At 42.2% G+C, this 24,413-nt stretch overlaps 1 long non-coding RNA gene across 1 annotated transcript in view; it reads right to left on the reverse strand.

The window, feature by feature from the left end:
- Positions 1-24,144, reverse strand: part of LOC116406686 — a 48,978-nt gene extending 24,834 nt beyond the window's left edge. Inside the window, exons 1-2 of the long non-coding RNA XR_004219751.1 lie at positions 23,863-24,144; positions 7,495-7,538 (exon numbers count right to left, since the gene is read on the reverse strand). This is a non-coding gene — a long non-coding RNA (uncharacterized LOC116406686). The remainder of the gene's footprint in view (positions 1-7,494; positions 7,539-23,862) is intronic.
- Between the last annotated feature and the right edge of the window lie 269 nt (positions 24,145-24,413).

Consider the following 24,413-nt stretch of genomic DNA (forward strand, 5'->3'; position numbering starts at 1 on the left):
CAACATCGGGCCCTTTTCACCGGCCCACAACATCGACCCTTTCCTCCGGCCCACAACATCGGCCCTTTCTTCCGGCCCACAACATCGGCCCTTTCCTCCGGCCCACAACATCGGCCCTTTCCTCCGGCCCACAACATCGGCCCTTTCCACCGGCCCACAACATCAGCCCTTTCCACCGGCCCACAACATCGGGCCCTTTTCACCGGCCCACAACATCGGCCCTTTCCTCAGGCCCACAACATCGGCCCTTTCTTCCAGCCCACAACATCGGCCCTTTTCACCGGCCCACAACATCGGCCCTTTCCACCGGCCCACAACATCGGCCCTTTCCACCGGCCCACAACATCGGCCCTTTCCACCGGCCCACAACATCGGCCCTTTCCACCGGCCCACAACATCGGGCCCTTTCCACCGGCCCACAACATTGGCCCTTTTCACCGGCCCACAACATCGGCCCTTTCCACCAGCCCACAACATCGGCCCTTTCCACCAGCCCACAACATCGGGCCCTTTCCACCAGCCCACAACATCGGCCCTTTCCACCGGCCCACAACATTAGCCCCTTTTCACCGCCCACAACGATCGGCCCTTCCTCAGGCCCACAACATTTGGCCCTTTCTCCAGCCCACAACATCGCCCTTTCCCACCGGCCCACAAACACGGCCCTTCCACCGGCACTAACATCGGCCCTTCCACCGTCCCCCAACATCGGCCCTTTCCACCGGCCCCCAACATTCCGCCCTTTCCTCCAGCCCACAACATCGACCCTTTTCACCGGGCCCACAACATCGGGCCCTGTTCTGCCGGCCACAACCATCGGCCCTTTCCTCAGCCCCCAACATCCGCCCTTTCCACGCCCACAACATAGAGCCCTTTCCCACCGCCCACAACATCGGCCCTTTCCACCGGCCCACAACATCGAGCCCTTTTCCACCGGCCCACAAACATCGCGACCTTTCCACCGGCCCACAGCATCGCAGCCCTTTTCACCGGCCCAAAATTCGGGCCCTTTCCGCCGGCCCACAACATCGGTCCTTTCCTCAGGCCCCCAACATCGGCCCTTTCCACCGGCCCACAACATCGGCCCTTTCCACCGGCCCACAACATCGGCCCTTTCCACCGGCCCACAACATCGGCCCTTTCCACCGGCCCACAACATTGAGCCCTTTTCACCGGCCCACAACATCGGGCCCTTTCCGCCGGCCCACAACATCGGCCCTTTCCACGGGCCCACAACATCAGCCCTTTCCACCGGCCCACAACATCGGCCCTTTCCACGGGCCCACAACATCGGCCCTTTCCACCGGCCCACAACATCGGCCCTTTCCACCGGCCCACAACATCGGCCCTTTCCACCGGCCCACAACATCGGCCCTTTCCTCCGGCCCACAACATCGAGCCCTTTTCACCGGCCCAAAACATCGGCCCTTTCCTCAGGCCCCCAACATCGGCCCTTTCCACCGGCCCACAACATCGGCCCTTTCCACCGGCCCCCAACATCGGCCCTTTCCACCGGCCCACAACATCGGCCCTTTCCACCGGCCCACAACATCGGGCCCTTTCCGCCGGCCCACAACATCGGCCCTTTCCACGGGCCCACAACATCAGCCCTTTCCACCGGCCCACAACATCGGCCCTTTCCACGGGCCCACAACATCGGCCCTTTCCACCGGCCCACAACATCGGCCCTTTCCACCGGCCCACAACATCGGCCCTTTCCACCGGCCCACAACATCGGCCCTTTCCTCCGGCCCACAACATCGAGCCCTTTTCACCGGCCCAAAACATCGGCCCTTTCCTCAGGCCCCCAACATCGGCCCTTTCCACCGGCCCACAACATCGGCCCTTTCCACCCGGCCCCCAACATCGGCCCTTTCCACCGGCCCACAACATCGGCCCTTTCCACCGGCCCACAACATCGAGCCCTTTTCACCGGCCCACAACATCGGGCCCATTCCTCCGGCCCACAACATCGGCCCTTTCCTCAGGCCCAAAACATCGGCCCTTTCCTCCAGCCCACAACATCGGGCCCTTTCCACTGGCCCACAACATCGGGCCCTTTCCACCGGCCCACAACATCGGGCCCTTTCCACCGGCCCACAACATCGGGCCCTTTCCACCGGCCCACAACAACGGTCCTTTCCACCGGCCCACAACATCGAGCCCTTTTCACCGGCCCACAACATCGGCCCTTTCCACCGGCCCACAACATCGGCCCACAACATCGGGCCCTTTCCACCGGCCCACAATATCGGGCCCTTTCCACCGGCCCACAACATCGGCCCTTTCCACCGGCCCACAATATCGGGCCCTTTCCACCGGCCCACAACATCGGGCCCTTTCCACCGGCCCACAATATCGGGCCCTTTCCACCGGCCCACAACATCGGCCCTTTCCACCGGCCCTTTCCACTGGCCCACAACATCGGGCTCTTTCCACCGGCCCACAACATCGGCCCTTTCCACCGGCCCACAATATCGGTCCCTTTCCACCGGCCCACAACATCGGCCTTTTCCACCGGCCCACAACATCGGGCCCTTTCCTCAGGCCCCCAACATCGGGCCCTTTCCTCAGGCCCCCAACATCGGGCCCTTTCCTCAGGCCCCCAACATCAGGCCCTTTCCTCAGGCCAAAACATCAGCCCTTTCCTCAGGCCCCCACATCGGGCCCCTTCCTCAAGCCCCTAACATCACCCCCTTGAGTCCAACCCACAGTATCTGACCCACCCCAACATTTTTCTGTACATACAGTAGCACCGCTCTAGCCCATATCATAGCCCCCTGTTTTAAGCCCATATCACAGCCCCCTGTTTTAAGCCCATATCATTCGCCCCCTGCCTCCAACCCACAACACTGAACTTCACCCTTCAACCTTCACTATCACCATCACAGCCTACCACATTGGCGCATTGATTCTGGGAGAGATCCGATTGCCGTTAAGGAGTCAGGAAGGAATTTTCCCTCTAATGAAGCAGATTGGCCCAAGCTTCCAGAGGTTTTTGCCTTCCTCAGAATCAAAAAGCCAAGTGAGGGTTCATAGTGGGGGCTGACTACCCACTGCGGCTCCCAAGGAAGGGAATGTAACACACTTTTCCCTATGCTAAGCTTAGCCTTTAGGCTGGCATTGCCATCAGCAATCTATTTGGGAGCCGTAGATGGTAGGGAACCCCAATTGTGGACCTATCATTTTTTGTTATCAATAAAGCTGTGATTTCACAGATTAAACCCAAAGCTGTTGTATGTGTCATTATTATGTGGTTTCAGAATATTTATTTATACAGTAAGATCAACTAATATGAAGAAACACCTCACTATATCTAATTAAATGCACTTCCACTTGCAAGGGAACCAAAGAACCAGGCCAAGCTTTGTTTAGTGAATGAAGAAAAGGTTAATCACTCGAGGTGGCAAATCACTTGCTTGATACCGTGGGCCAAGCAGAAAACTGCACCGGCCTGGGGTACTTGCGAGGAGTCATCCCCTTCCTGCTTCTTCGCGGGTTTGCATGCGCAGTAGATTGAAAATCTGAACCTTAGCAAAAAGCCAGCTTTTTCTCTCTACTGCAAATGTGTAATTACTGGGGGTCACCTAATATTTGCCAGCTGCTCAAAGATTAAAACTTTGGTTGGTTTTATGTATTGTAGGTTTAAGGTATGGATGGTATTAGGATGGATGTGGGGTCAGATAGAGTGAATATTGGGTGAGGGGTTGGTGTATGTGGGGTTGTGGCTTTGCCAGGGTTGGTAGTAGGCATGGTGTAGTGGGGAGGATTAGGGGGCCTAATACAGAGGGTAGAGGTGTTGTAAGCAGACTTGGGTAGGGGCTAGGGGTAATGTAAGGGGAAGGGAAGGTTAGGGCTTTTAGAAACCTAATGAAAATGCAAAGGCAGAGGAAGGAAAACTACAGTTTTGATGCTGAGCTATGTAAGTATTCTCAAAAACAGTGGAGTAACTACTATCAAATGCCCCCCCTCAAAAATAATTTGGTTTTAGGGACTCTGAAAACCCAATTGTGCTTAAATCGGTTCATTTATTCAATGTCGACAATAGAATCAGAGATTCAGGACCCATTCTGTAGCGGCACAGGGGGCCCTGCTCAATCAGGTCAGTGACACACATGAAAAAGATCCTAGGGGGAGTTGGAATACACCCTTGGGTATTTAGAAAGTTTAGCTCAGTTTTAGCCAGGCCACTTTTTCCAATTTTTCAGACTTATTTTCATGTGGTATGGTACCTGGGGATTGGAGGAAAGCTGATGTCATTTCAGTATTTAAAAGTGGGCCTGGAAGTCTGACACTTGTGGGCAAGTTTAAAAGTTTGTTAAGGGATTACATATTCAAATAATATATTTTGTAGAGAGACTTTATATGTAGTAATCAAAATTGCTTTATGCACGACAAATCATGTCAAACAAATGTAAATGCTTTTTACGATGAAGCAAGAAAGAATCTGGAACCAGGAGGGATTTTTTTTTCCCTATTAGGACAAATCTGAGAGGCTGAAGTTGGCATTGTTCACCTTCCACTGGATCAACTAGCAATTAGGATGGTTTCATTGAAGCAAAAAGATTGAACTCTATGGATGCGTGTCTTTTTTCAATCTTAGTTACTATTTTACTATGTTAAGGCAACCTGGGATTTTTATCCATAGGATTTTTTCCCTTTATATTATATGTTATACATATCCATGGAATAAGGGTAATAGCAGAGAAATGCCCAAAACCCACCCGTGATGCCCTCTAATTTGTATCATAAAAACCACCAATGGTACAGGAACAAGAAATTCTAAGCTCCAAAATATGCACTTTTGGGATGAAAAGAGGCTGTACCATTAGTAACAGTAGTGATAGCCAGTTTTCCATGACTTGCCAGACATTAAATCTTTCATTAATCTTTTATTTCCTGCATCAACACAGGCTGTATGAAATAAACATCCTGAAGGTTAATATGCCACAAACTAGGGCTTTTAGAGAAGTTTAAACCCCTATTACACAAGAAAAACCTTTTCTCCATAGAGCAGAAATGCTGTTCGAGACTTTGACATTGAATTCTCTCTCTCTCTCTCTGGTTCCTATACATTAGATGAGAGTTTTAAGTGTAATGGTGGCTTTCATAGCAACAGAAGTTCACCTATATGTCAGAACTCTGATGTGGGCAATTCTTACCAAACAGAACAAACATATTAAAACCACAAATTCCAAAAGAAATTACTACTGAAAGAGAAAAACTCCTATTACTAAGGAGTATTCTAGAATTATTGAGGTATTTAGATATTGGTGCCTGTAGGAGAACATTTCAACACAAAAGTGTTCCATTCAGAACCACATTGGGACTTGTTATTGTTTTCCTTTTAAACCTTTGGATAAAGCAGATATGATCTAACAGCAATGATTTGGGCTAAAAGAATCGGCAATACAAATTCCGGCATATTTACTGTATAAAGTTGTGTAATGTAATCTGGCATTTGCTTAGTGGTTTTTGAAACAACCACAAAGAGCTAAATTATTTCAAGTATAAAGCCATATAAAAACTGTGCTTCTGTTTGTGCCCAGTAGCTAGCAAAATTGAGAAAAGAACGGAAGCATGCACTTTAGAAAACATTTTGTGGAGTGCTTTCTTAGGTTACCTGTGAAGGAGAGCTGTTGCATTTTTTCTTGTGCGCAACTTGTGCAGGTTGGAGGTATGGATGTTGCTAGGATGGATGTGTGGTCAGTTAGAGGGGGAGCTTGTGGCTTTGGCAGGGTTGGAAGAGGAGTGATAGTGGGCATGGTGTAGTAGGAAGGGTTAGAGGGCCTAGTGCAGAAGGTAGAGGTGTTATAAGAGTACCTGGGGAAGGGGGGTTAGGGTTTATGTAAGGGGAAAGGTAGTTGTGCTTATGACTTAGTAAACTTATTTTTACCCTTTTAAAGAAGATGCAGGAAATATTCAGGCTGGCCATCTTCTCTCAAACACTACATACAATTGGACAAACAGACGAGTGGCCAATCCTATTAGTGTCATATGATATGTAATATAAATAAATTTGATTAAATATGACCAATTTCAACACAAATCTGTTAATTCGAACAACAACATACACATTCAAACGCAGAGGAGAAAAGAGGAAAGAAGAACTTCTATGGGGCAGGGATAGGGAGGGCATTGCAAAGGAGCAGCAAAGCTAAGGTTTAAAGCAGGAATTGGCAAAAGTAGTAGGGGGTGCAACCAAGCAGAGAAGCACTTGTGCACTATTGATTCATCCCCCCCTCAATCCGCACCAACGTGGGAAACATGGGGGTTACATTGACTTGGCTGCTTCAGGGCAGCGCTGAGCCCTAAAAAGCCCCTGATCACAGTGGGTATAACATTTAAATCATTTAGCCATGAAGGCATTTTGGCGTAAGTATAAGGTGCGTATATTTTACCCAGGGCTAATCACATTCACTGCTATGTAAAGGACACTTTGTTGCCCACAGGGAACACAATTTTCTATGGGTGACGAAGAGTCTAATGTGCCATCACCTTTTAAGGACTAGAGAATAAAAACCCTGTTTGTGTTAAAATGAGGCATCTGTTGCTAATAAATAGATTATTTGGTAGGTGCTGGATGAACACATACAACTTATGCAATATATTGAGCAGTAACTTTCTTACGTATTCCACGGTGGGTTCCCATGACTTCCTGACAACCCACAGATAAGCGTCATAAAACTGCATAAAAAGTTGCGTTTAATTCTTACATTATGGTGAGTGCTGAGAAATAGTAACATTTGCTTATTATTTCTGTTGTTTGATGGTAATCAACAAAGGAAAAGAACGTAAAGAGGCAGGTTCAGAGTTTGGGCAGAATGCAAAAGTTTCAGTAACTATTTGGCCCACAGAAGGAAATATGAGAAGCTCCAAGATCAGTAAGTACGTAAGATTACAGTATTTCATAAGGAAATGTATAACAGATTTAGAAGCTGGCTGGGAAAGAAATTGTATATTTGGCAAAAGAAGAAGCAATGTTTTATTCTGGTTATAATACAGATAGGGAAAGCAAGAAGTCATACTTTGGATCCTGGTATAAACTTGTTGGGTCCATTGAATAATTTACAGGGGGCCATTTACAAAGGCCCCAGTATGAGAACGCAGCAGTGCCCCAAACATATGTGCTTATTGAATGAGTACCCCTTAGTGCTCTAGCACTTCTATCTATGATCCTTATAAATGACCACCTCCAGATTACCAAATAAGTGTTTGATGTTTGTGACACAATTGTGATATATGTTTAACTGGTGACATAACTGCTGTAGGGGGCAGGGGGCGTAACTAAACCTAGACCTGTTACCTCTGGGGCCTGCAGGGAATACCAATATTACAGGTATTCCCTGTACAAGTTTAACCCAAGTTTAACCCTTAGGCAATTGGAAGCACCAGTCAGAACTGAGTTGTAGGGATGGAGATTTTTAAAACAAGTATTAAAAAGTGGATCTTGATTGTCATAAATATTTTATGTACCTTAATGTTTATTCTTACCGAGTTGTACTGAATACTGTAGCTTCTCATTATCTTCTTGAATTCTAAAAATAAGAAACAACATAATCTGAAGTTATACCAAAAGTTACACCTATGCAACTGAATTTGATCTAATGTTCACATAAAAGCAAAAGTATGAGTCTTTGTTTACAGCTAGTGGGCGTGCAACAGGATGTGGCTGACCATTGTAAGGAGCTGTGCAATGATCAAGGTGCTGGTGATAGGTACAAAAACCTTTCTCATTAGGTTTTTTTTCCATTGCAAGTTTATTTGTAGCTCTGCAGTCAATCTTTCCTTTCCGCGACGAAGCAAATGTACAAGTCACGTCAACAATGGTTTTCCCATTTCCGATTTGTCACAGGAAAACTACCATAGTTTGTCACTATTGTGTATATGTGTTTATGTGTACACACGCAGCATTTAAGCTTGAAAACAATGGCTACTTAAAATTTTCTACAGGTATCTGTTATCTGGAATGCTTGGGACCGGAGGCTTGAGCATAAGGTGTATTTCCATAATTTGGATCTCCATACCTCAAGTCTGCTAAAATCATTTAAACATTAAATGAACTTAATAAGATTGTTTTACCACCAATATGGATTCATACAGCTTAGTTAGTAACAAGTAACCTAGTAGGCAGGGCCGGAACTAGGGGTAGGCAGAAGAGGCAGCTGCCTAGGGCGCAACAATTGGGGGGCGCCAGACAGGAGCCTCTCCTGCCTACCCCTAGTGCTACTTTGTCAATGCCTCCGCCGCTTGTCATTAGCGGCGGAGGCAATGAGCGATCTAATGGCACCACCCCTCCTGCACCTCCTCCTGTGCTTTGGCGCGCATGTGCCTTTCGGGGGGGCGGGGAGGTGGGCGGAGTTTGCCGACCAGGTTGCCTAGGGCGCCCGGTCGGCTTGGCCCGCCCCTGCTAGCAGGTACTGCTATACACAAGATATACATTCATACTGCCACCAAAATTACAATGTGGGTATCATATGGGCATGTTGCAGGCTTTTTTTTTTCGGTCAGAGCCATGTGTTGAATCAATAGCTTTGCACATTATTCACAGTAGTGGCTTTGTTGAAGTAGGTACACAACGTGTTAGTTCATATGGTACAATATTTTTATCTAGGTGAAACTGTGGGCATTTATGTGCTTTGTGCACCATCCAAGCAGCTCAAACAACGGGCCTCCTTTATCAAGGTGTGGTGCAGTCAGTCTATGAGATAAATATCTATATATATAAATAGCCAAAAGCTGGCATGCTATGAATTTCACTTTTCCTTTATATAGATATATGCTGGTTAGGAAGAAGTCCTTGGAAGAAATTTGCATACACTTGAAGCCTTTAATGTTTGCATTAGTGCTAGTATAGGATCCCTTATCCAGAAAGTTCCAAATTACGGAGAGGCCATCTCCCATAGACTCCATTATAAGCAAATAATTCTAATTTTTAAAAATGATTTCCTTTTTCTCTATGATAATAAAACAGAACCTTGTACTTGATCCCAACTAAGATATAATTAATACTTATTGGAGAAAACCAATCCTATTGGGTTTTAATCATGTTTAAATGATTTTATAGTATGGAGATACTATGGAGGTATGGAGATCCAAATTATGGAAAGATCCCTTATCCGGAAAGCCCCAGGTCCTGAGCATTCTGGATAACTTGTCCCATACCTGTATATGGTTTATGTTGCTAATCTCTGCAATTCAAACCCATCTTTTTAAATGTTTAACCTCCATTTCTCATTATATTTTGCTCTAAGCATTCCCTTTCTATGGATAGAGCACTTTCCCGAATCCTAGTACTTTCCCTTCAAGCAACCTTACATGTCATTCCCATCTATGTTATCTACCCCACTGCTAATAGTATTTCCTTTCATCCTACAGTAATTTCCCATTTACAAGATAAGCTGTGTCCCCATTGGACTGGAATTCATGCCTGGAGCAGCTTTGGTAACTAATAGCAGTGTTGGCCTCTTCTTTGGTATCCTTAGCCCTAACTTCATCTACCACTTTCTTGGAAACAATCTTTAGTGTGAGTTGTTCAGTTAATGGGAGTTCTACCGGTCTTTGTAATTTATAATAATTTGGGATATTTTATTTATCCTAAGGGATGTCTAAGCCTTCCGAGAGAGCATTAGCTGACCCGAGTATCACAATATCTTTTGTCAGGGAATTCCATCATCATTTTCCTGTTCCCAGAAAACCCTCTGAACTGAAAACTTTCTGCAACATAAAAGGGTGTCACCCAAGTATTTTATACCGTAAGTAGTGTCATACCTACATTGTGCCAGCCCTGCAAAAAGAACTTTGCGAGGGGCTCGGCTCACACTTGCAGGAATCTCTTCATAAACGCTTGGTTTGAGTGTTTATACGAGCACTTGCTTATTAGCTATTGCAGCTCCCCCTGCTGCCTGACTCCCTTTGCTTATGCTTAGAGTGCATTCTTGCTGCATTTCTTTCTTGCTGCTTCTTCCTTCCCTGGGATTAATCTCCAGTCTGCAGTATTGGGCATTTCTACCCCTTTGCCAAGGCAATTATGCCTGCAATTTTAACATTACACTTTTTTTTTTTGTCTGTAGGTGTCAGTTGTTAATTTATATTCCATCCCATCTAAAGCCTCTCCAATTTGCCTCAGAGACAACCTTACTTCTTTTTCAGAGGTGCAGCATGCTATTTAGGTTTTCAGGCCCAGAGACAGCATTTGGCAACAGGTCTTTCAAAATATGCCTGCAGGATATATTGCTTGCACAAACATTATCTGTATGTAAGCCTCATCAGGAGGAAGCCTCACCTGCACCCTCATCACAAATGTCAATGGGTGAAGTATGCAAAACACCACCTAGGCAATAGGAATGATGACTAAGAAATGTACAGCTTTGGCTACAGTCACCAAGGTTTGAAGAAGAGAAAAACAGCAGCTTTTGATGAATGGATTCATTATGCATCGATTAATTCATTATATGGCAGCTAGTGGCACAGGAGACATTGCACAAATAGAAGGAAAAAACTGGATTCCACTAAATATCAGCAAATTCTAGATGTCAATATGAAACCAACAAAACATTGATCCTAAAGACAACACAGTGATGATTGTGTTAGCACATTATTGGTGAGGGGTAGGAGTGTGGATGCACCTATTTGTGCCCCTACCTGTCCCCAGGACTTACCCGCACTTCCTGACACTCTGCTCCTCGCTCTGGATTTTCTATTCAGCATGAGGAGCAATGCAGCCCTTTAGCAGATTCAATGAGCAAAAAGGGGTGTCTTTACTAACACTGGAGATAAATATCACCAGAGATGTTGCCCATAGCAACCAATCAGCAATTAGAAAACAAAAGCAAAGCTCTTATTGGTTGCTATAAATATATCCAATGTTAGTAAAAATGATCCTACGGGGTTTATTTTTGTGCCCCTTAGCCCTATAGCACTTGCATCACAGGGTAAAGTACATGACCCCATATGTCTGTCCTCACTTCAGATACAGTATGTGCAGTTGTCTCCCTTAAAGGAATACCGTGTAATGGGAAAACATGCTTTGTTTAAAAAAGGCATGTGTTAAAGGAACAGTAACACCAAAAAATGAAAGTGTATAAAAGTAACTAAAATATAATGTGCTGCTGCCCTGCACTGGTAAAAGTTGTGTGTTTACTTCAGAAAGTCTACTATAATTTATATAAATAAGCTGCTATGTAGCCATGGAGGCAGACATTCAAAGGAGAAAAGGCACAGGCATATAGCAGATAACAGATAAAATACTATTGTATTCTACAGAACTTATCTGTTATCTGCAATGTAACCTGTGCCTAGAGCTTCTCCAGCAGAATCCTGCATTGAAATAATTTTTTCAAAAACACAAACAGATGTTTTTATATTTAATATATAAAGGATAATTTAAGACAGCAGCTCCCAGTAGATATCAGAATAGCCCTTAATAGTAAGAAATCCAAGTCTGGCTTGGGACTCCTCCAGTTACATGGGAGTAGGAGAAACAATAGGTTACCTGAAAGCAGTTCCAATGTGTAGCGCTGGCTCCTTCTGAAAGCTCAGACTCAGGCACAATGCACTGAGATGGCGCCTACACACCAATGTTACAGCTAAAAATACATTTGTTGGTTCAAGAATAAAGTTGGAATTGGTAGAGTAAATAATTTGCTATGTAGACAGTGTAATGTAGAAAAAAAAAAGTACCCCATCAAAATCCTGACCGTATCCCTTAAATGATTATAATGTGCCTGACTGCGCCTGTTCCATGAGACCGTTGTCAAAGTTATATTTGGACTGTCATTGTCCATCGTTATTCACAACAGAAATGTATCATAAGGGTTTCGTGCACATTGTTTTATCTGTCTATATGCGGTCTTAGGAGCATAATTATTGGTCTATATACAGTATAAATAGGACCAGCACATCATTTCACTGCAATTCTTCTTTTTATTCATTCACCGTGCGTTCCTACGCATGAATAAATAGAAGAATTGCTGTGAAATGGTGTGCTGGTCCTGTTTATAAGTATTTACATATTTTGACTCCCAGAGGGGCTGGGGTGCTGCCTGCCACTGCAAGGAGCAAAGGGAGTAGTGACCAAGTGTATGAGTGCTGAGAAGAGTCAGCAAGGCTTAGTGAGAAGCCTAAGTGTGCCAGAAGTTGGTAAGCTGGTATCCCAGGAGGGGAGAGACAGCAGGGCTGAGAGAGTAGCCCGAGTGTTCGAGTCACCGTGGATATGTGATGGTCATTGGGGTCAGTGGAGAAGCCCCAGGAAAAGGTTCCAGAGTTTGAGAGTTACCCTGGAAGGTGAGAGCCCTGAAGCAGAGACAAATCATAACCATATTATGAACTGTTTATGAACTGACTGTTATGTTTATGTTGGGAAGAATGTGCCCCAAATAAAGTTATGTTTTTGAGAGAAAAGGATGATGTCACATGTGGTGCCCCTGTCTCTATTCTCCAGATCCTCTGCCTACCTGCCTACCATAGCTAATTCCCCCCAAAAATTACGTGTACAGGCAGACAGCATGTCACAATATATACAGTATTTACTATCACTGTTATGAGTTGAATGTTGGTCATCCATCCATGTGGTCATGGCTGTACATTTGCACAATGCTTGTTAACAGAGAAGTAGTATAAGAAGGTAAAAATCTTGTGGTTACTGATTCAAAGTACCAATCTGTACCAATCAGATTCCTGTATAGTAAATGCAACCTGCTTGCTATGGGTTAATACACTAGTATCAGACAGCACTTTTTATTACATTACCAGAAATCCACCAGTTCTAAAATGAAGCGTGATATGCTTTGGGCTACACTGGTTCTCACATAAGGTTTTTTGGCTTATCTAGATATAATAACACAGCCCATTTACTCAAGATTATATTATTTATAGAACAGTGTTTTACGCTAAGGGGCTCATTTACTAATCCACGAATCCGAATCCCGAATGGGAAAAATTCGGATTGTAAACGAACATTTTGCGTCTTTTTCGTATTTTTTGCGATTTTTTCGTCACCGTCGCGACTTTTTCGTAGCCGTTACGACTTGCGCGAATTGGCTCGACTTTTTCATAGCCATTATCACTTTCGTGAATTGTCGCGACTTTTGCATAGCCATTATGACTTTCGCGAATTGTCGCGACTTTTTCGTATTGAGCGCTCGAAAAATTTGCGACAATTCGTGAAAAAGCCGCAAAATACCGATCATTACGAAAAAAACGCATTCGGACGCTTTTCGGACGTTCGTGGATTAGTAAATGTGCCCCTAAGAGTAAGGTCACACAGATGTATTGCCAGCCTTTGGATTAGCACAGACTGACAATATGCTCATACACAAAATTTTCTCATTGTGCCTTTAAGATTTGACATTTGTTGGTGGATATCGGCTACGTGTGCCTGCACCCAGGCAGATTCAGTGCTTCTATGTGCAGACAGAATGGGAAGAGTTTTTTAAGCATACTGGCATATTGTCAGCCTGCGCTTATCCATGGGACTGGACGCATAAGGGGAGAGTGGGGCACAGACCAGATGACTTCATAAGAGGCGTGGCTAGAGCCAAAAGGAGGAGGGGTTTGGACAGAATACACTGGAAAGAGAGTGTGGCACCTATCACTTTTACTGGAAGTGGGTGGTTTGACAAAAGGTATAAACACCTTACTACTGCCCCCCAAGAGAAGTTTATTTAGAAGCAGTAATTTTAGAATAATACTACATCATTATTTCATCACATTTATTTATAACCATTTGCTTCACTATGGGTATTTCCTTATAACCTAGTATAATAAAAGTAATCTTTTAATGGTACCAAGAAATGTTTTATTGAACATAAGTTTGCAGCAACATCATTTGTTCCAAAGACTACCATATTCAACAAATACTTGGCATCCGAGGGAATGACTGAATATTAGACCTTTCCTTTTCCTGTCCCTTTATGATACCTTATGTACAGTACGTCTATGGAGCTGTTTCAACGTGTGGAACATGCAGAGACCGCATTCTGAACCTGCTTTCATGATTCAAAGCTTGTTGGAACAAGTATTACAACCTATAAAGGTTATTTTCCATTTTCCAAAGCCTTTATGAATTCATTTCTATTTGTATTTTTGTTCTAGCCAATAATCTAGTCCCTAGAGCTGCATATATCCCAAAGAGGAAAATGCCAAAGCAGCCACATTAAATAGTACCACATATAACATCTGCTCTCCATGCTACATACATCTGTAAATTAAATTTCTCAGTATATTGTTTAATCATTCTGTTGATGCAAAATATTCTAAGAAACTATACACAAAAAACTATTTAAGAGCAATTATGTCCATCTAATAAGACTAACTGATTGGAGGATTGTTAGACATGTCTGAAAAATCAAAGGATTTCTTACAGGAAGGAAAAAGTTTACGGCACAAGTTTAGGCAATGTCATAAGGATTATAGGAGCTTGATTGTGACTCACGGGCTTTGTATGGACTTGGATGTAAAGTGGAAGAAACTTTAATAATATTGCTACTCTCAGAACTAAACACAGTATATTTCCACTTAAAATAAATGGTCACTAACCTGGCTCAGTGAGATAAAACCAGATCCCCATTGAAAGCATTAATGGTCTATGCCAAAAAGTCAGTGGCTATTAAGATTCCATTATCTCCCACAGTAGATAAAAATATGGGTGGAATTGGTTAATAAAACTAACGTTCCACTCTGGGCACTGTCCCTAAAGTTTGATCAAGTATGGGCACCTTGGTTGGAAGCTTGTCCTAAGGCAGACCCTTCCATATAAGCCTCTTTAATAAACACATAGGCAGCCATGATCAATTTATGATACATGTACCCTACTAAAAAGTACCCTAAAAAGTACATAGGAATTATTGTGCAGCATAGGGCAGTAAGACACATTTTAATTATACCATGTATTACACAATTACACTATGACACATACAGTAATTACAAATATAATGGTAAAGTCCTGTGTGTGCTACAAAGATACAGAGCACATTTATACGTTAATAATACTAGAGTACAGTGAGCACAGATATGTATCAGAATATGTGAACAGTACAGAGGGTTAAAGGAGAAGGAAAGGCTAAGTCACTGGGGGGGTGCCTAACATTTTGGCACCCCCAAGTGACTTAGCCTTTCCTTCTCCAATGAGCAAATATGAGGATAGTGATTACTGTATATATATCCTGTCGCCTGGGCTTGCTTGCAATTTGTCTGATTGCTCTTGGAAAGAAGCTGTTAAATAGTCTTTATAGTCACTATAATCTAGTGTGTTTGTAATTATGTGTGAATATTTCTTTAAAATGCTGTCTCTGATTGGATAATGTCTGGTCGCGGGACCCATGCTATAATGTTATAGTAATGCCTAATCGAGTTTGTGTTTTGTTTGAACCTTTACAAAATAAAGGGTCTCTGCCTCATCTAATGAGCTCAAAGCAGAGCTTCAAGTCTTGGGAGAAAATACAGAAAACTTAGAAAAAGGGTTATTTCCTACAGATTTTGTCATGAAGGACTCGGAAAATTACCTCTCTTTTCCCTGCTTTCAATTGTTCCAATCTTCATTGCCTAATGAACACATGGGTTCATAGACAATAGTTGGTGCCTAACAATGTCTATGTCCTTTGATAAACTCCATACCCCCAGCCAAGTGTTTCTGCATTTGCACTTTCCAAACTCTGGATTTTTGCAGTCAGTTATTGATTACTTTTTTATTTTTTTTTAAACTCTTCTGTGTAGAAAGGGACTTGGTTATTTTTTAAATAAGATATCAATCATTACAACAGGAACTCTTCTAGCTAAAGAACAGCCACGCTGTGGTTATTTGATGTGATTTTAACATTTCTCTTGCCTCAATTGCATGAAAAACCCATTTATTAATGGTGTTCGCATTAATATGAATTTTCTTCCCACCCCCTGTTCTAAATCAAACACTGCTGCACCTGTTGACTCAGGGGAGCTACTGGCAACTCCACCTGAATGAGGCAGTAGCCCTGGGGTTCCCACAGAACCCTGCGTCAATAGGTGCAGCACAGATGCATCAAAAGAAATGTTATCTACTAGACTCCTTTTGTTCAGCTGTGTGAATATAAATGCCACAATTGCTTTTTGGCATCTGAAACAATCCTGGAATTCTAGGGGGAAAAATGCTGCATTGTAGATTGAAAGATAAGTAATAAAAAGTAATAATACCAATGAAATTGTAGCCTCACAGAGCAATAGTTTTTAAAAAAAACTATAAAAAAATGAAGACCAACTAAAAATTTGCTGAGAATAGGCCATTCTATAACATACTTAAAATTACACTGAAGGTGAACCACCCCTTAGCACCACTAAGAATGTTCTGCCATGAGGTATAAAGTCTAAGAGGTTCATTTACCAACATAAATGGTTTTTAAAACCACAAATAAACTCATTTCCGTGAAAACCACAAATGTCTAGTCATTTATTAAAAGACTTGAATATGAAAAGCACAAATAAATTAAAATGCGGAACGAAAAGAAAATAAAAACCTCAAATTTTTCGTTTTCCTAAGAATTTTCGTGCACCTTTAAAACCACAAATTGAATCAATATTATTACAATTCGCCTAGGACAACTCCCATCGACTTCTACGTGACCTTGACAGCTTTTAGATGGTGTATTCTTAGTGTTTTTAGTGGTTTTGACGCATAATAAATGGCAAAAAATTTGGTTTATTCTTTACACAAAAAATAACTTTTAATGCAACAACATGAATCCTGGAAAAAATACAATTAGTAAATCTGCCCCTAAGAAAGTTTTGTTCCTTTAGCTTGATAAGAGTGTGCTAGGAAAGTGAGGGTCCTCAATAGTAAAAACAGCTATTACACTGTATACAATACCTTTAATTCACTGTAAAATTGTACAGCAGCATGTATACAATACAGGTATGGGACCCGTTAGCCAGAATGCTCAGGACCAAGGGTATTCGGGATAAGGGGTCTTTCTGTAATTTGGATCTCCATAACTATAGTCTACTAAAAAATCAATAGAACTTGAATTAACCCCAATAGGATTGTTTTGTATCCAATAAGGATTAATTATATCTTAATTGGGATCAATTACAAGGTACTGTTTTATTATTACAGAGAAAAAGGAAATCAATTTTAAAATTCTGAATTATTTGATTAAAATCTATGGGAGACAGGCTTTCTGTAATTCAGAGCTTTCTAGATAACGGGTTTCCGGATAATGGATCCCATACCTGTACTGCAATATATATATATTATATATAACTTTACAAACATTGTCAGATTCAGATTGCCTGGTAGGAAGGAGCAAGACACTTATGAGCAGATTTATTAAAATTTGAGTTCATGGAAAAAATGCATACTGTATGTGAAAAACCGCAACAAAACTGCCGTGACTTTTCTTCTCGAATGCTTATTTAAGAAAAAAATGTGACAATATTCCTACGTACTTTGCACACTGGCAACAATAACATTGTTCCTTTCATTTTCAATGAGGTAAAAAAATAATTTTTTAATAACTGGGTAAGTAAATAAATTGTTAGGATCAGCCGGGATTTGAACCCCACTTGGGGTGTTCCTGGCGGCATGCATTTGCCTCTATAGCCACTGGAGGCATTTTGGGCTCTGTCTGTTTCTTCTCTTGTCTCCTACTTTCTGTCCGCTCCCTTTCCTCCGCCCACCTCATTAACCTCATGTGTTTCCCATCTCCTAATCTTCACCCTTTATAAGCCTTTCCCTGACCATTGCCCCTTGCTTGGTCATTAATTGTTTCTCGTGACCCTGCCTCTGTGTTCCCTGTTCCTGTGTCTATTCTTGTTCTCGCTGGTTCCAAGCTCCAGTTCCGTGTCCTGATCCTGCCTTCTGCCTTGTTCCTGTGCCCTACCTAGTTCTGCCTTGATTTCCCGGTTTTGACCTTGGCCTGTCCTTGACTTCGCTTGACTGCCGCTTGCCCTGACCTTTTGCCTGTTTTGGATTCTGCCCCTGCCTGCCGTGTTATATATGCAGTGTGTTTATCCATTGTGTGCACTGTTACGTCACTAGTATTAAAGTTCTTCATTATCATCATGGCCTCTGACACCAGTTCTGTGGTATATGGTTACACTCTGGGTTACCCAGTCTTCAGGCTCCCAACTTCCTGGTACTCCATGGCGTCTCCTCAGGGAGATCGTGACATAAATACTTATTAGAGACAATTGTAATTGACTTCTATTGAACCTCGCCAGTTTTTTGCTTGCCAAGGGTGCGTGTCCCCCAACCTTTTATACCCGTGAGCCACATTTAAATGGAAAAAGTGTTGGGGAGCAACACAATCATGAAATAGGTTCCTGGGGGGGGCCAATAAGAGCAATAATTGGCTACTTAATAGCCCCTATGTGGACTGGCAGCCTATAGAAGGCTCTGTTTTGCATTATACTTGGTTTTTATGCAACCAAAACTTGCCTCCTTACCAGGAACTCAAAACTAAGCATTTGCTTTGAGGCCACTGGGAGCAACATCCAAGGGGTTGGGGAGCAACATGTTGCTCTCAAGCCACTGGTTGGGGATCACTAATATAGAGATTAGTTGCTTGCAATGAATCTGCTCTACCGTGGATGACTAATCTGAAAATGCTTGCCCAGAATCGCAGGTGGGAAAATATACTACAATTTCAGAAAACCTAAGCAATGGCAATTTACATTATTGCCGATGGAAAAGCATGTGTAGGAGATTAATCACCCGCTGTAGAGTAGATTTATCACTGGCGAGTAATCTCCATCTGTGCCATTATCCTTGGGGTTTCTAACAGTTTTGTTTATTTTTAATTTTTTCAACCTGCCCCTTAATCTGTAAATCAGAAAGTATTAGGGAATCTACCGATTGTTCATGTGACCTCCTACAGATGGAAATGTCATGCTACATAAGTCAGCAAGCAAAGGATACTAAAGTTAGATGCTAAAAGAGAAACAGGAAATACATGTCTGTACTTTTGTGTTTTCTCATGAAATGAAGACGAAACCTTTATTCGGTTCTGGATGAAGTAACTGAAACCTTGTGTTGCTTCTTAAAGTACAAAGGAGAATGAAACTATGGAGGAGGGTGGAAATAATAATCTCACTTTTAACAAGCAATATAAAAGAATAGTTCTCCATGTTACACTCAACAACCAGAGAAAACCTGGCATTTTCATTGCATATTACTAGAGGCATGGGCTAACTTGTGAAGCCTTGTACCAAAGACCTTGAAGCCCCTATTTATTAGGGATTTTCTTAAGAAATCTCAAAGTCCAAATCTGTGTAGATGTATGCAGGCAGTGCCAAGTGCCAACTCTAGAGCAAAACATTCATGGTATTAGGTGCTTTACGTCAGAGGTTTCCAAGCTGGTTGGCATTTTACCAACCTGTGCAGTAAAAAATGATTCTTGTTGCCAATGTAATTAGGGAAGAAAGATAAAGATAGGGGAAGGCCCGTGTTGTTGTTTTTTTTTTTTTAGAAAAAGGCGGCAATCCACCTCCAAACATAAAGACACCCTTTGCTCACCAAAATTTATACAAGTTCCATTTTGCCCTCCACTAAAAATAGATACAGACGTGTTGTTCTTGGTATTTTATTAATCAACCAAACCATCCTCCAAAAGACAAACTATGATTAAGTTCAGACATACAGTTTAATACACAATGTCTGTGCTCCACAGGTTTACTTGCTATTGGTAGAGACTAATGAAATGTTCAAAATGTGCAAAATGGCACACCTCAGGGCTCATACACAGAGCACTTGTATCTGTTCCATTAAGGGGGGAGTGCAAGGTACAATTGTGGGCAGCGCTGAATAGAATCTCAATGTTAATACATGCCCTTTACTTCATAAATGAGCCTGAGTGTCTTCTAAAACCCTGTGGGCTGTTGTTGCTTCCTTGATTTTTTGCACGATTCAAGTGCAGTTGGGTTAGAACAGGTTTCCCCAAAGTTAGAAGCTTGTAAAACCCCAGTCATTAGGCTAATGTCCCACGGAGCAAGTCGTCTTGCGATAGATCTCTGCTACCATGGGCGGCTAAGCGCTTCAAAATGCCTTTCCACTGGCAATAATAGGAGTTACCGGTGGAAGGGCCTACACATCACTTTCTGAAGTCGTGCAAAGTTGTCTGCAGTAATAAGCAAAGATCTATTGTGGGCGACTAACTCACTCCATGGGACTTTAGCCTAACGACTGGGGTTTTACACCTTTAATTTAACTTTTAGTATGTTATAGTTTGAACTGTTCTAAGCAACTTTTCAGTTGGTCTTCATTATCTATTTCTTATAGATTTTTTAAGTATTTGCCTTTAAACTCGTTGTAACTTTCAAATGGGGGTCACTGACCCCAGCAGCCAAAAGCTATTGCTCTGTGAGGCTACAGTTTTATTGCTATTGTTACTTTATATTACTTATTTTTCTATTCAGTCCCTCTCCTATTCATGCATCAGTTTCTCATTCAAGCCACTCCCTGGTTGCTAAGGTAATTTGGACCCTAGTAACCAGATAGCTGTTATAACTCCAAACTGAGAGAGTTGCTGAATATCAACAATTATTGATATCATTAAAAAACTAAAATTATAAAAAATGAAGACCAATTGCAAATTGTCTCGGATCACTCTCTACATCATACTAAAAGGTGAACAACTTCTTTTGTGTATCAACATGCACAACTTGCATTTCCATAATAGTAGCATTCGGTGCTTATTTTCAGTGCAATTGTGTCTGATTCGTGTAGAAGTCCAAGCACAAATGTGTAATTTTGATGTATCGGCTGCAATAGAATCAGGTGCAACTCCCCAGGTGGCTGCAATGGCACTGGAATTCTGGGGAAAAAAATGCTGTATTGTGGGTAAAAAACATGGCACTTTGTGTTGGAAGATTTCACTTCATACACTGCAGATGCAATGGTAAATGAGCCCTCTGTATTAGTTGGTGCTGAAAGGTATAATCTCTGAGGGGTCCCAAATGTTAGGCAGTTCCAAGTGATAATAATCACTTATCTGAGACACAGGGATCCTGTTCGCTGAAACTGGCACCGGCCTGAGATACTTCTGTGTTTCTGTAGAAGCATAAACGCTTACGCCTCCCCCCAGTGGAATCACCTTGGGGCCACAAATGATACTCAGCCCAGCTCTGTTGATGTTGCTGACGATTACTAGGCCCAGGCAAACGTTTGTGCTTTTTATTATATTGCATCATTCCTTGGACTCAATTCAATAATAGTCGGTCTGTGATTATGAAAAGGACCGTCAAGCCAGTAAAAAGGGCACTTATATTTATTCAGGGTTAATTCAGATAAGAAAGTCATAAATCCCTTTGCATAAGCAAGCAAAGTTCAGCTCCTAGCCATCAGCACTACGTGCACCCAGTCCATGCTTAATGGATAATATTTACCCTCTCAATACACACAATTTATATATACATTTAGAATATTTTTCTTATCATTATAACCAGTTTCTTGTTTACCATTACACAGTACACAGGCCAATAGGCTTCTGACTCACATGCCAAATATACAATGTCACGGTAGCACCACAGGAAGCAAAACACTCAGTTGCTGCTTCGACTGCTTAGGGCAGGCATTATTGTAAGTACACGACTTCACTTTTGTGTCTTGCACTTGAACTAGGCACAAGTATTAAGTGTATTTGCGCCTGTCCGCTTGCATAGCTTTTATGCGTGTCTTTTGTAAATGACCTCTTTAGTAACAAATGCAATCAACAACCCAAATCAAACCCAGGGTTGCATTTATATAGCTTAAAGTGGCAATAACTCACTGTATAATTTACCTATTTTATATACAGTGTATATATAAATAGAGAGAGAGAGCGAGAGAGAGAGAGAGACGTAAGGTGCCCACCATAAACAGTTGTTTTACCCATTGGACTGAGCTAAGAAACAACATAAACAATACAGAAGAACAGCGCTGGGGCTGTTGTAACAAAAGCATGGCCGAATACTGAAGAGAAAATCACGTGGTAGTTTACCTTTTATTTTGTACAAACCAACGACAAATCCCTCTATGGATAACAAAACATAGTTCTGAAGTCCCACAAAAGTCTATACACAGTCCAAATAAAACTCCAAGTGAATAATGGCCGAAGGGTAGTGAAGTCATTGATCCAATATGCAGTTCTTCCCTCTCTCTGAAGACTGACTTCCAAGCTCTCTTTGGGGCTCTTTTTATGTCCCTGTTGGCCCAGCCTCTCAGCAAGTTCCTATTGTTATTATGCAGGGGTGGGGAGACGTATAGGTGCCAGGGTAACTGGATTATTTGCCTATTGTTTACAGTCGGCTGGGGCAGACATGTTGGAGACTTTGGGTATCAGTCCCTAATTTCATCAGAGAGAAATTCAATCAATCCGCCATATATATATATGCACAAATCCATGTTTACTTGTTTAAAGTAGGGTTGTTTTTCTCTTCCCCTACGGATCTGTGCCCCTGTGGTCCTGAATATTGTTGTCTTTTCACAAGGGCTGGCCATAAACATCTACCAGTGCATTGATTTTAGTATTCTTTGCAGAATGTTCTTTTTACTTTTTGACGAATGTCACCTATCTTCATCTATCCATGTGTTTCATAATTCCTCATATTTTCCCTGTGCAAATAAGCCATTGTTTAAATATCTAACATCAATTCATGGTGCCAAGGATTATGGGTGTTTCCTTCAAGCGTAGGAAGGGATTTCCTGTCCATGGAGAAGGTCTCACATTTAATCCAAATTCCAACAAGGTTACCATTACATTGTATTGGCTGTGCCACAGGTTTTTGCTTTGCTGAGTCACGGGTATTTGCTTTACTGACAGTTTGACATGTAATGCCATGGGCGCCGGCGAAAAACTGGTAGAAGGATCTTTACATTTTTCAATCCCAAAGACAGGGTTTCTCTAATCATCTGCCTTTGCTATTGTCACCTTCACATCTTTTTAAGTCTGTTAATATTTTTGGTGCCTATAGGAACCCCTAGGTCTTAGGGCCCTTTTTTGTTACTGTTTTTGAAATTGCATGCAGACTTGTAGAGACTAGCCCTTTCGCCTTCAGATCGCAAATCCCACAGTACAAACAAAACGGCTTAAAGATAGGGGAAAACCAGCTTTTGTTCCATTAATGAAGAAATTTATAAAAACTTAATGTAAATATAAACTTTCAGCTGTCACACATCCCACACAGATTAATTGTGTACAGCAGTGCTAGTATTGCCAAAACACACACACACTGACCTGAAAATATTAAGAGAATGTTAGGAAACACATTTCTGCCTTAAGGGGGTTTTTCACCTTCAATATAATATACAAAGGTTTAGTATGATGTAGAGAGAGAGTTATTCTGAGACAATTTGCTATTGCTCTTAAATGTCTATTATTTATGGTTTTTGAACTATTTATCTTTTTAACAGCTCTCCAGTTGGAATTTTAGCAGCTATCTAGTTGCTAGGATTCAAATTACCCTAGCAACCAAGCAGTGGTATAAGTGAGACATTGGGATACGAATAGAATGATAAGTAGTAGAATATAATACAATTGTAGGCTCACAGAGCAATAGTCATTTAAAAGCTGGAAGAGGAAGACAAATACCTATAAGACCAATTGAAAAGTTGCTAAGAATTGCTTATTCTATTACATACTAAGTTAATTGGAAGACAATCTACCCCTTTAAAGTAGTTATCTATTGTCACAATCAGTGTAACATTAGCAATTTTATGTTTGCCTTTTCTTTGGAAAATAAAAAAACTTTGAGAAAAAAAAATAGGAAAGATAAAACAAAACAGTAAGCAGGAGCAAATGCTGTTACTCACAACTCTTAGCTCATGTGTTCCCTCGTGTGGTGGATCTTTTGTGTGCTCCATCTCCAGAAAATGCTTGAGATAACCCAGCCCAGTCTTTTCTATTAGTTTGTACTCACTGTTCTGCAGAAGTGTGCCGAATCCAGTCTGGTATTATTGGAGATGCCATCCATGCATGATCCCATGGTTGGGGGACTAGATGTTTTCCATCAGATGGGAATGGAGCCCTCATTTTATATATTAAATTGTAAGTTCAGATCTATGGCTCCAAATTGTGAGGCTGTATATGTGCTATTCATTCAGAGGTTCTGGATGCAGAATAAGTGATAGGGATGTATGAGTGTTTACATTTCTCCTCCTCGTCCATCCCCTCTTCTACTAATCAGTGTATGAGTAATGCAGCCTGCATTGTGCAGCAGCAGCCTGTGGGTAAAAAATATAAAGATATATATATACAGCAGGGAAGAGATCCGCACTCACAGGTCTTATAGAATAAATCTGGTGTTTTTTGAGAAGACTAGTCTTCTTCTAGAGTAGTCTTCTCAATAAACACCAGATTCATTCTATAAGACCTGTGAGTGCGGATCTCTTCACTGCTGTATCTAATTCTTCACTTGGACCTGCACCCAGGCTATTGTGACCCGATTGACGTGAGTGCCGGCTCTCTCCT

The sequence above is a fragment of the Xenopus tropicalis genome, chromosome 8 (genome assembly GCF_000004195.4).
Source record: "Xenopus tropicalis strain Nigerian chromosome 8, UCB_Xtro_10.0, whole genome shotgun sequence".
Classification (NCBI taxonomy): domain Eukaryota; kingdom Metazoa; phylum Chordata; class Amphibia; order Anura; family Pipidae; genus Xenopus; species Xenopus tropicalis.